The 10373-nt window shown below is 59.5% G+C and overlaps 1 protein-coding gene across 1 annotated transcript in view; it reads right to left on the reverse strand.

Moving 5' to 3' along the window:
* Positions 1-3943, reverse strand: part of ATP2B3 (ATPase plasma membrane Ca2+ transporting 3) — a 68794-nt gene extending 64851 nt beyond the window's left edge. Inside the window, exon 1 of the mRNA XM_081043748.1 lies at positions 3702-3943. The gene's annotated coding sequence lies outside the window, so the exon portion shown is untranslated. The remainder of the gene's footprint in view (positions 1-3701) is intronic.
* Between the last annotated feature and the right edge of the window lie 6430 nt (positions 3944-10373).

A 10373-nucleotide genomic window follows, 5' to 3' on the forward strand; every position in this document is an offset into this window, starting at 1 on the left:
CCTTTAAATAAAGCGCTCCCCAAAGACACTGACCATAGTATCCCCTTTGCATAGCTCCGGTTTGGATCCAAGTCTCTAGAAACCTCTTGTGCCCCGAGTCCTCTGCCAGTTCTCGAGGTGGGACTCAGGACAGACCTCTAGTCCTTTCCTCCCACCTCAGCCTGTGGCTCTGGTTTGGGTTCTGTCATCTACTCAGCCATATGACCTTGGCCTCGTCCCCTTCCCAACCTTGGGCAGTGCAAGATGCCTGGCCTTCGCTCGTACATCTAAGAGCCTCTTTCCCTCTGTTCTGGTGACGTGTGGGCTCAGATTCTGCTCTCCAGGCGGCACTCCCAGGCCCACTTCCAGCACCTCCCACCCAACAGAAGGTGCACAGGCAGGGGAGGGCTTTCCAGCCGGGCACCACTTGGCCTGGCTTCTGCCAGCTCAGCCAGGGCTAGGAAATGACAGGGGGCAGGGTGAAGACATCTGCACATTCCAGGTCTCTGCCTGCCATGCCCAGCAAAGTCACAGCCAGGGCCCAGCACCTGGGCCCATCTCAGAGATGGCACTGGCGAGGCTCTGGAGCAGCGAGCCCTAGTTAGATGGAAGCATCTGCCTTTGGTGCCACAGCCCAGGTCCCGTTTACGCACACTGAGACTGCCCCTTTGTAGAGGTGCACTGGAGGGGCCATGCGGAAAACTTACTGAACTGCAAATTGTTCCCAACTTGCTTCAGATTGATATAAATCCTTGGTTTGTCCATTTTTCTCAGTGGGTAGATAGAGGGCACAGGTGGCTCAGCTTCTGAGCTGCAGGGTCTTCTCAGGCCTGGAAGCGTCCTTGACAATCGGCTCACATGTACAATACTCCATTCTGCTGAGTTCAGCACAGACTTCTAGAGACTATGGAGCTAGTGGCTACATGCACACACCAGACTCAGGAGCCTGATGGCTTGCCTTCCAATCCTGGTTTTATCATCCACTGGCTGTGTGACCTTGGGCAAGTTGCCTAACCTCTCTGGGCCTCAGTCTCCTCATACGCAAAATGGGGATAGTAACAGCCCTTGCTACACTTGGTTGTTGTTTCACTGAAGTGAAGGGATGTCTGTGAAGCACCGAGAACCATGTCTGGCCCAAGATGACTGGCATTATTATTATCACTGTCATGACCGACATTATTTGATGTGCTGATAACCTCTGACAGAGACAGCAGCCATCAGTTAAAGACACACACCCTCAGTTTAAAATCGGAAGGGAGTGCAATGGGCATAGCCCACAAATGTGCTGACAACTCACTTTGTAAGGTGGGAGGAAGGAAGCTGGGCCTGACTTCGTTGGCTTCAAGAGTCCCAGCTGAAGGTCAGCCTTCAAAGCCCCCAGGGGCCCAGGGCACTCTCATCTTGTCCACCAGGAAGGCAAGAGAGGTGTGGGGGAAGGGCTTAAGCTGACCCCAGAACCCTTCAGCAGCCTTCCTTGCCTGGGAGAACACGTTCTGGGGATGGAGAGAGTTCACTGACTCACTGCCTGGGCCTCTCCCCGCTTGCTCGCAAATGATTCAACCACCAAAGCCTCAGCTGGGAATCCTGAAATGTCAGCGGAGTCCACGGATGCCCACCCCCCACCTTCTCCAGGCCTGGAGCAGGGAAGGGACTTGGCCAAGGTCACAAAACCATCAGTCCCAGAGGTGGCAGCAAACCCAGGAGCTCCCCCAAGCCTTCTTTGCTCCTCAGGGGCCTGTTGCAGCACCTCTGTGCCTATGGTCATAGCTCTCTCCCCAGCCCCAGCGCTCATAGCTTGGGGCTTCCTTCCCCATAGGACTGGCTCTCCTTCTGGCTCCACACAAAGCCCCCTCCCACGCCACCCTAGTGCCATCTGCCTGCGTCACCCCCCCCACATGTCTGTGCCAAAGCCGCCTGCCCCTTTGCTCAAACCACCTGGCAGCACTGGGCACAGACCAGGTTGATCTGATCAAAACTAGCTGTGTCCTTGGCCCTCCTTCTCGAGGCTAGCATCAGGGACAATCAATACCCTGGGAAAGCAACTGCCCCGCCTCTTCCAACACCCTTGGACCCTCTGCCGGGTTTCAGCTGAAGCATGGCAGGGGCCCAGGCAGGCCCCACACCTCCCCTCTGTGGGCTAGCTTAGGCTGGGGTTCCCCCTGCCCGGGTCTGAATCCCATCTCCTCTCTCATGAGCCTTGTGGCCTTGGTCTCCTCCGCTGTGAAAGGGGGAGATGAAACCAGTGGCTCGCACTTGGCGTTGATGAGGAGACTCAGCTGAAGGGTCCAGGAACCAGCTTAGAACTGTGCCTGGACCTGGGAGACACTCTCCCTGTCAGGCCCATGGGAATGGCCCCAGCCATCCTCCCATTCAGTCAATGCAGGGCCAAGTCCAGTCCCCTCTCGGGGCCTCCATTTTCTCATCTGAAAAATGGGGGGAAAATCCAGGTCTTGCCCCCCTCATCGGGTGAGTCTGCAGATTCAGTGAAGTCAAGGTCATGAATGTGCCACACGGAAGCCGGTGCTCACTCTGAGCCATGCCTGTGCTGGGCACTTGAGCTGCTGGCACAGGTTAGGAACCAGTCCCTCCTTCAAGATGCTCACAGACCAGTGGGTGAGGGCACAGCAGGGGTGAGGGCACAGAGCTAGTGGGCAAATGAGTGTGATGTCTGCCAGGCTGGCCCCCAAGTCCTTGCAAGGAGCCAGGGGAGATTGGGATGGCCAGGGTATGGCCATTCCCCGTGGCCTCATCTTTGAAAAACAGAGTGGCCCCACTACCTGGCCCGGGGAGTGTCAATTGACTAGTTGAGGGACGCTGGCCCTGTCCTGACCCTTGAGGAAGCCTTTCCCCACCGTCTCCCAACCCCTCACCTGGCCCTCATCCAGGGATCCCCAACATCCCCTCCAGGCCCCCACCTTACCTGCCACCCACCCTCAGCTGGCCTGGCCACTAAGCCCTGCAAGGCCAGCATTAAGAAGGAGACCAGGTCCTAGAGAGAGAACCGGATGGCTGTCCAAGGGGGGAGATCCAGGGCTCCCTCCTCTGGGAGATGCTGCCCAGGCGCTCCAAATGCCAGAATCCTAAGCCCTGGAGAAAACTGAGGCCCGGACAGGAAAAGCCTTCTGGCCAAGGTCACACAGGTGAGGAGGGGGAGGACAGCTGTGCACGGAGGGATGGAGAAGGAGTTACCCAAGTGTGGCAGGGACGGCTTGCCATTGGCACTGCCCATGCCAGGGGCAGGGTCGTCTGGGCAGACGTCTGTGTGGGCGTGCGGGGACAGTGTGGGAACGTGTGAGGGTTTCTCAGACCGTGTGTTGGGGAGAATGACAGTGTGAGGGCGCGGGAGAGGGGGTACGGCGAGGCTCTGGAGGTGCGTGAGCTCGCTCGGTCAGCTTGGCCCAGGCCCCGCGTCCCGGCCGTGCCCTCTCGGGACCCCGCCCGCAGCCCCCGGAGGCATTTTTCCCCAGACGCAGATGCGCGTGCACGCGGGATGCGGGGCGCAGGGTACTGGGTGCGGGGCGCTGCCCGCCGGCTGGGGCCCCGGGGTGACGCGCGGCCGCCGCGCCGCAAGGACACGCAGGCCCGGCGCGGGGTGCAGGTGCCGCAGGCGGGGACTCGCGTTCCCCCACCTGCCAGCCTTGCCACTTGCCCGGCCTCTCGCCCCGCCCGCGCCCGCCCGCGCCCACCCCGGCGGCGCCCGCGCGCCCCGGGGCACCACTTACCCGGTCATGGGCACGGCCGCTATCGCGGCCTCGGCTCCGGCGGGCGCTGTCACTGCGGGCGGGCGCCCGGCGGGCAACGATCCGCTCCAAGGACGGAAAGGCCCCGGCACAGGGCAGCCTGGCCGGTGGCACGGGCGCGACCCTCCGCAGCGGGCGAGGGTTGCGGCCGAGTGCTCCCCACGCTCCGCACCGGCGGCAGCGGGCGACGCGGCGCGCTCAGCTCCAGCCGCAGCTCTGAGCGCGGAGGGAGGGAGGAAAGGAGGGAGGGGAGGAGGGAGGGAGCGGGGGGAGGAGGAAGAGGGAGGAGGGAGCCGGCGCGGGGGGCGGCGCGCGGCGCTGGGGGCCGCGGGGCTCCAGAGCCATGAGCCCGGTGCGCGCCTTCTGACCCCCAGGACGCGCGGAGCGCCCTCCCTTCCCGGTCTGGCCGTGCCCCGGGAGGGCGCTGGCCCGAGGTGGGGTGGGTGCGGCTGGAAACTGGGGGCCCTGGTACCTGAGAGTGCAGAGAAAGAGCTAGGAGCATGCGATTGGGCTACCAGGCTGTTGCTCCCTCTGGAGACCCCTGCCCTCTGAGTCCGTCTCTCTGACAGTCAAATGGAGTGTGGAGCTGGGTTACTGATTTGTAGCCTGCGGTCCATGGGCCCCTGCCTTGGGTGGGGGTTGGTGACCGTCCTGAAACTGCCTGCTAACTGTCGGGAGTGGGACATCTACATGCGTCTTCGGAAGGGAAGCTGGAACTTCTGACAGATTCTCAAAGTAGGTAACCCCAAAAGGTTATCACACAAACCCCATTATAGAGGGCACAGAGACATTGCACACAGGTAGACACCACAGACGGGGACGTAGACATTCGTGGACACGTGGAGACAGACACACTGACAAACCCCAATACAGAGAAGACCAGACTCACAAATGTCGAGGCACAGCTGTGCCCATGGACACCCAGCTGCCAGGCGGGAGGTGGTCGGCTCACGCCACTCCTTTTTAGAGTCCCCAGATCCCCAGCTCCAGAGACAGTAGGTGCCTCCAAACCCACATCAGGCCTTTGCCATCATCTGTGAGCAGAGAGCAGAAGGTCAAAGGGTGGGGGTGGCACAGGAATGGGGCTGAGTGTGCAGGAAAGAGAAGTGACAGTTCCACAGTGAGCGTCACCACCCCGGGGCAGGCAGGGCTCAGAGCCTGACAGTAGCAAATAGAAGAGGCCTGGACACAACCACAAATTCTTTCTCGCCTTGGGCAAACCGGGCCCCGAGGCCACCTGTGTGTCAGGCCCGGGCGGGGTGCTGGGGGTGCAGCAGGGACCACGAAACAGGGAGCTGACACAGGGATGGGGGGGGTAAGGGCCCAGGGAGACCATCAACTGGGGTAAAGGAAGGATGGTGCTGAGAGCTCAGGGAAGGCTTCTTGGAGGAGGTGCCCCTGTGACAGAAACCTAAAAGGACCTGCAGGAGGTCTCTTCCCTGGGCCAAGGGACTGTCACACCTCCCTGTAGTCTGTCCCTCCTCCAGGAAACAGCTGGTTCCATGGACAGCCTTTGAGACCTGGCAATTGTCAGTGCAAGCAGAGGTCACATGTCCACATATGCACGCGCACGCACGTACTGAGACACACTCACACAGCTCACTCACGCACATTCACATACTCACACTCATAATGACCAGTTATTCATACACTGTGACACACTCACACCCAATTATTCACACATAGTCACATGCTCTCACACACACACACTTGGACACACTCAGTTATTCACACACATACCTCGTCACCCACATTCACACTTACACACAGTTATTCACATACTTTCACACTCACACCCACTCAGTGATGCGCCCACAGTCCCACTCTGTCACACACTCATTCATAAGTCTCATACAGACTCACACGGTAGTTCACACTCTCTCTTTCTCATGCACACTCACACACGTTCACCCATGCACCTGTTCCCCTTCCACTCCAACCCCAGCCACTTTTCCTGGGTGTTCACTCTTTGAAAGCCAGCTGTCTGTCCTGCAGGCCAAGGAGGGAGGTGCCCCAGCAGAGCGGCCTGGCTGTCATGGCCTTGGCACCCCTTGGCCCCACAGTGGCCGGGCCTGGCTGATCCACTGTGCCCAGACAGGAAAGGTAAAAGCTGCAGCCAGCCCCTGATTTCCTGAACACCTCTTACGAGCTCGGTGCTGCCCGTGGAGTCTCATGTCATTGTGTGAGAGCCAGCCACCTTTGAGTTGCTCTTCTTGCCACCCACACTTGGAGAGTCACCAGAACTCACCTGGAGCCAGTTTTGAAGCTAGGCCGGGTCCCCTTTCTGGCCTCCCACAGTATGGCAGGCTCCTTGGGCATGCCCTTCCATCCCAGGCCTGAGGCCCCTGGCTCTACAGCCAGAGGAGGTCGGGGCAGGCTGCGTTCTTGGGCAGGAGGTGCGCGCTGGCTGATAGCCAACACCTCAGGTATCGGTCAGCCTCCCAGCAGGCATATGTGGGCAGCTCTGGAAGGACAGGAGCGGGGAAGAAATGGGTGCTGAGAGGGGAGGGGAGAGACCCACACATGCAGGTCTGGAAGTGGCTGAAGAAAAGAGAGAAGATTCCCTTGGGACCGTGTCACTGCCTTCCCTTGGAGACCCAAGCAGCTAATGAGCTAGGAGAGGTGAGAGCCCCGTCCCCCACTGACCCTGGCAGCATGTTCATTTTACTGGTGGCTGCTGTCCACATGGCAACATTGGCACCAGCATGTGAAGTCCGTCCTGCTCCGAGAGCTTGGAGCCAGCTGCTTTGTTGGGCGGCTATGTGCAGCCTCCTCTCCCTGTGTTCAGCACACAGGCCCTCTCTTGATGGGAGGGGGAGAAAGTTTGAGGCAGGGATCGTCCACTGACGCCCCTGTGCCTCTTCCCCCTGGACCAGGGGCACTGCCCAAGGCTAGCCCAAGACGGACTTGGCCACTGAGGCCACGGTCAGCTGGCTAAGGAACAGGGTCTGTGGCTTCAGGAGGGCTGAAGGGACAGTCACAGCCCTTTAGGATGCCATCGAAGTCCTCAGTCCCTAGCAAACAACAATCCCCAAGCAGCTAATGGGCCAGGAGAGAGGATGGCCCCCTTTCCGTGCTTGGAGTCAGTCATCCCCAGGCTTGGGAGTGAGGGATCATCTGGAATGTCACTGGTGGCCCTTGCTCATTAGCCAGCCACTCTTGGCTTCTATGTCCGTCCGTACAGAGATGGGTGGGGAGAGCTTCTCTAGGAAGTTCTTCCTTACATCAAGCCCCACCTTCTGCACTGGAAATGCTTAGGGAGCAGCTTCAGGGAGGCCCATGGCTGGGGCTCGGGGTGGTGCAGGAGAAGGTGCTTGGCCAGTGGCCCAGACCACCCTGCTTCCCTGTGCCCTCCCCTGTCCCTTTCCTCCTGTCTCATCCGGGTCCCCACCGTGCCATTGGCCCCTCCTGCGCCTCCCTCTTACATTGTCAGTGGCTGCCTGTCTGCTGTCTCCCCACCAGGCACTCAGCCTAAGAAACAAAACCAAGAAAACGAGGCCCAGCCTCAGCCCTTGCCCCTCACACTCTGCAAAAAAGGGAGACCCCATTCTCCCTTTTCCTATTGACTCACCATCCCACTCTTATCTCCTGCCTCCAGCCCTCTTCAGCCCTCACTCTTCTCCACTCTCGGAATGCTTTCTTTCCCAGGTCCTCAGCCACCACCTGTCACCAGGCCTCTCCTCTCTCTGGGTCTGCAGCTGCCACCCCTCCTCCCTTGCCGGGTTTCCCTGCTGCCACTTCTGCTGTGGCTATCACAGCTTCCTCTAGGGAAGGCAATTCCTCAGCATAGCCCTGAAGCGAGGGACACTCTGGCTGGGCCCTGGGGCCCCTCTCTTCTTTGTCTGCACACTCTTTCCCTGGCTGAGATCACAGACCGTCCCGCCTTGGGGGCCATCAGCGAGCTGGAACCTCCCGGGTCAGCGATCACATGCAGCCCCATGGCAGGCTGAAATGTTCCCAGTGAGATGTGCACATCCTGATCCCTGGAACCTGGCTGGGACCTTATTTGGAAATAATGACTTTGCAGATGTGATTAACTTAAGGATCTTCAGATGAGGAGATGATCCTGAATTATTCGAACAGGCCCTAAATAGAGCGACAAGTGTTGTTACAAGAGGGAGGCAGAAGGAAATTTGACAAACACAGACACAGAGCAGGAGGTCATGTGAAGATGGAGGCAGAGACTGAAGGGATGCAGCCACGAGCCAAGGGCCACCTGCAGCCACCAGAAGCTGGGAGAGGCAGGAAGGACCCTCCCTGAGAGCCTTCAGAGGGAGCACGGCCCTCATAACACCTTGATTTTGGACTTGTGGCCTCCAGAACTATGAAAGAATCAATCTCTGTTTGAAGCCACTCACTTGTGGTCCTTTGTTACGGCCACCCCAGGAAACTCATACCAGCCTAGCTCTGGCCCTGGAGAAGGCTCTGCCCACAGAGCCTCACCCATGGCACACCTCTCCTTAGGCGTCCCACATGCTGGGTTTCAATATACTCTATCCCAGAGGTCTGGGACGCCAACAGCTCGTGGCTGGCTACAGGGAGGTGGTCCTTACACTACAACTCCTCTTGCCACACCAGCTCCAGCTTCCAGGCACTCCTGTCCCACCTTGGCAGTCTGTGTGCAGCGGGCACTGGGGCCCTTCAGTGGCTCTGTGCCACCCCTGGTGATGGGGTCCCGCCCCACATGGCAGAGTCGAGCCCAAGACTGGAGCCCAGAGCCCACAGGGGTGGGGCCTGGAGACCACAGGGGGACCAGCAGTGGATGGACACTGTTCCCCAGTTTCTCAGAGCAGCCCCCCCACTGGCTCTTCAGGCCCCTCAAGGAGGGGTTGTCACTTTGAGGTGCCCTGCCCCCATCCATGGCCATGGCCTACGGATACCTGGCTAGCTGCCCCCTCCGACAAGCCCCAGCTTGTCTAAACCTAAGCAGTGGATTCAGCTTAGGCTCCAGCTGGGCTCTGCCACATCCAGAAGGCACCTGACCAGCAATAAGTACTCGGAAATGTCCCCCACCCCAGCCCCGTGTCACTCAGAGTCCACTCCTTGGCGGCCTTTCCTTTCACGGGACTGCCCTCCCCAAGCAAGCTGTTCCCATGACTTTCATTGACGTGTGTGTGTGTGTGTGTGTGTGTGTGTGTGTGTACGTGCGCGCACATGTTCCGGCCCTAACTCACCCTCTGGCTCAGACCCCTCCTCTGAGCTGCACGTGCAGGCCCACAACTCCTGGGGTGCTCCCAACCCTCAGATGGCATTCCTCCAGGGGCCTCAGATGGTGGGGGCACCACACTCCCACCCTGCCCTCTCTTTTCCTCTCACACCACAAACAATCTGCCCCTAAGTCCAGGGGCTCCCACAATCCGCCTGGAACCTGGCCCCTCCTCCACCTTTCTTGCACTTTCTAACTGGTCCTCTGCAACACCCCCATCAACCCCACAGCTCAGCGTGGCTGTCCCAGCCCTCTGCAGCTTTGCCACCCTGGAGCTTACTGTGACAGCAGCTGGACCCTGAGCTTGCGTGGCATGAAGTGTACGTGAAACTACGTGGTAGCTGTCAGCTGGCAGGGGTAACCTTGATGTTGCCGTGGGTTGCGTTTAAAAGACCAATCAGTCTCAACTTTTGTATTCATATTCCCCTTCTCCTTCTTCCTATTATTATTAACCATCTAATAGTTTGCAACACACTTAACAGCAGAGTGAGGACAAGTAATTCATCTTTGACCAACTGCTCTGGGTGTGGAGCCCTCCCTTCCCCGTGACCCCTAAGCCCTTTCAGGGTGTGCCCTGTTCAGCTCCCTGCACTCCTGCCTTGGGGCCCAAGCAGTCCCCTGGGTACCTCAGATCTGGGCAGAGTGCAGGCTCTGCCTTCAGGGCACTGTCCCCTATGGTGAGGGGTTACCCACCAGGCCCACGGGATGCCTTCCCTGGGGGCCAGCCCTGGGGGTCTCCTCTTCGCCTACCAGTATCATTATATCTGTCCCACTAGCTTGCTGTGCCACCTGTGTCCCTAGTGAGAAGGAGGCAGAGAGGAAAGAGATGGCAAAAAGGCCAGAAGGGAGGCAGGGAGAAAAGACAGAGACCCACGATGGTGGTGGTGGGGGGGGGGGCTATGTTGGAACCGCACGACTGGTCAGGTGCCCCAGACCCGCCCACAGAGAAACGGCCTGAGGCTCCATGTTTCCGTTTCTGCCAGACCCGGGCACTGAGTGCCCCTCCTCCCGGCCAGTGAGGGGACTTGACCCAGGCCCTGACTCCTGGCCCCTGGCCAGTGCCCTTGCCCTGAGCCTGCCCAGCTCAGCAGAGATTGCCGGGCCGTGGAGCACATGGCCCAGAATAGTGCTATGATGCCGACGAGTGACATTCTATCACTGGGCCACCACAGTGAGTGGCACCTCCCAGCCCCAAAAGGAGAAACTCAGGAATGCCGGGCGCCCTGTGCCAGGCCAGGAGGAAGGGCATACAGCTATGTGCAGGGAGCCAGTGTGCTGCGCCTTTGGGCTTCTTCTTTCCTGCTCTATTTTCATGGGTGGCCTGTGGCTGCCCAGGGGAGTTCTGGCTCCTACCGCCTGAGGCAGAGGGTTCTCGTGTGGGACGAAGGAGGAGCAGTGAGACTCTATCCCACCGCCATCTCAGCCCCCCTTGGCACGCCATCCAAGGG

The sequence above is a fragment of the Rhinolophus hipposideros genome, assembly GCF_964194185.1.
Source record: "Rhinolophus hipposideros genome assembly, chromosome: X".
NCBI classification, from domain to species: domain Eukaryota; kingdom Metazoa; phylum Chordata; class Mammalia; order Chiroptera; family Rhinolophidae; genus Rhinolophus; species Rhinolophus hipposideros.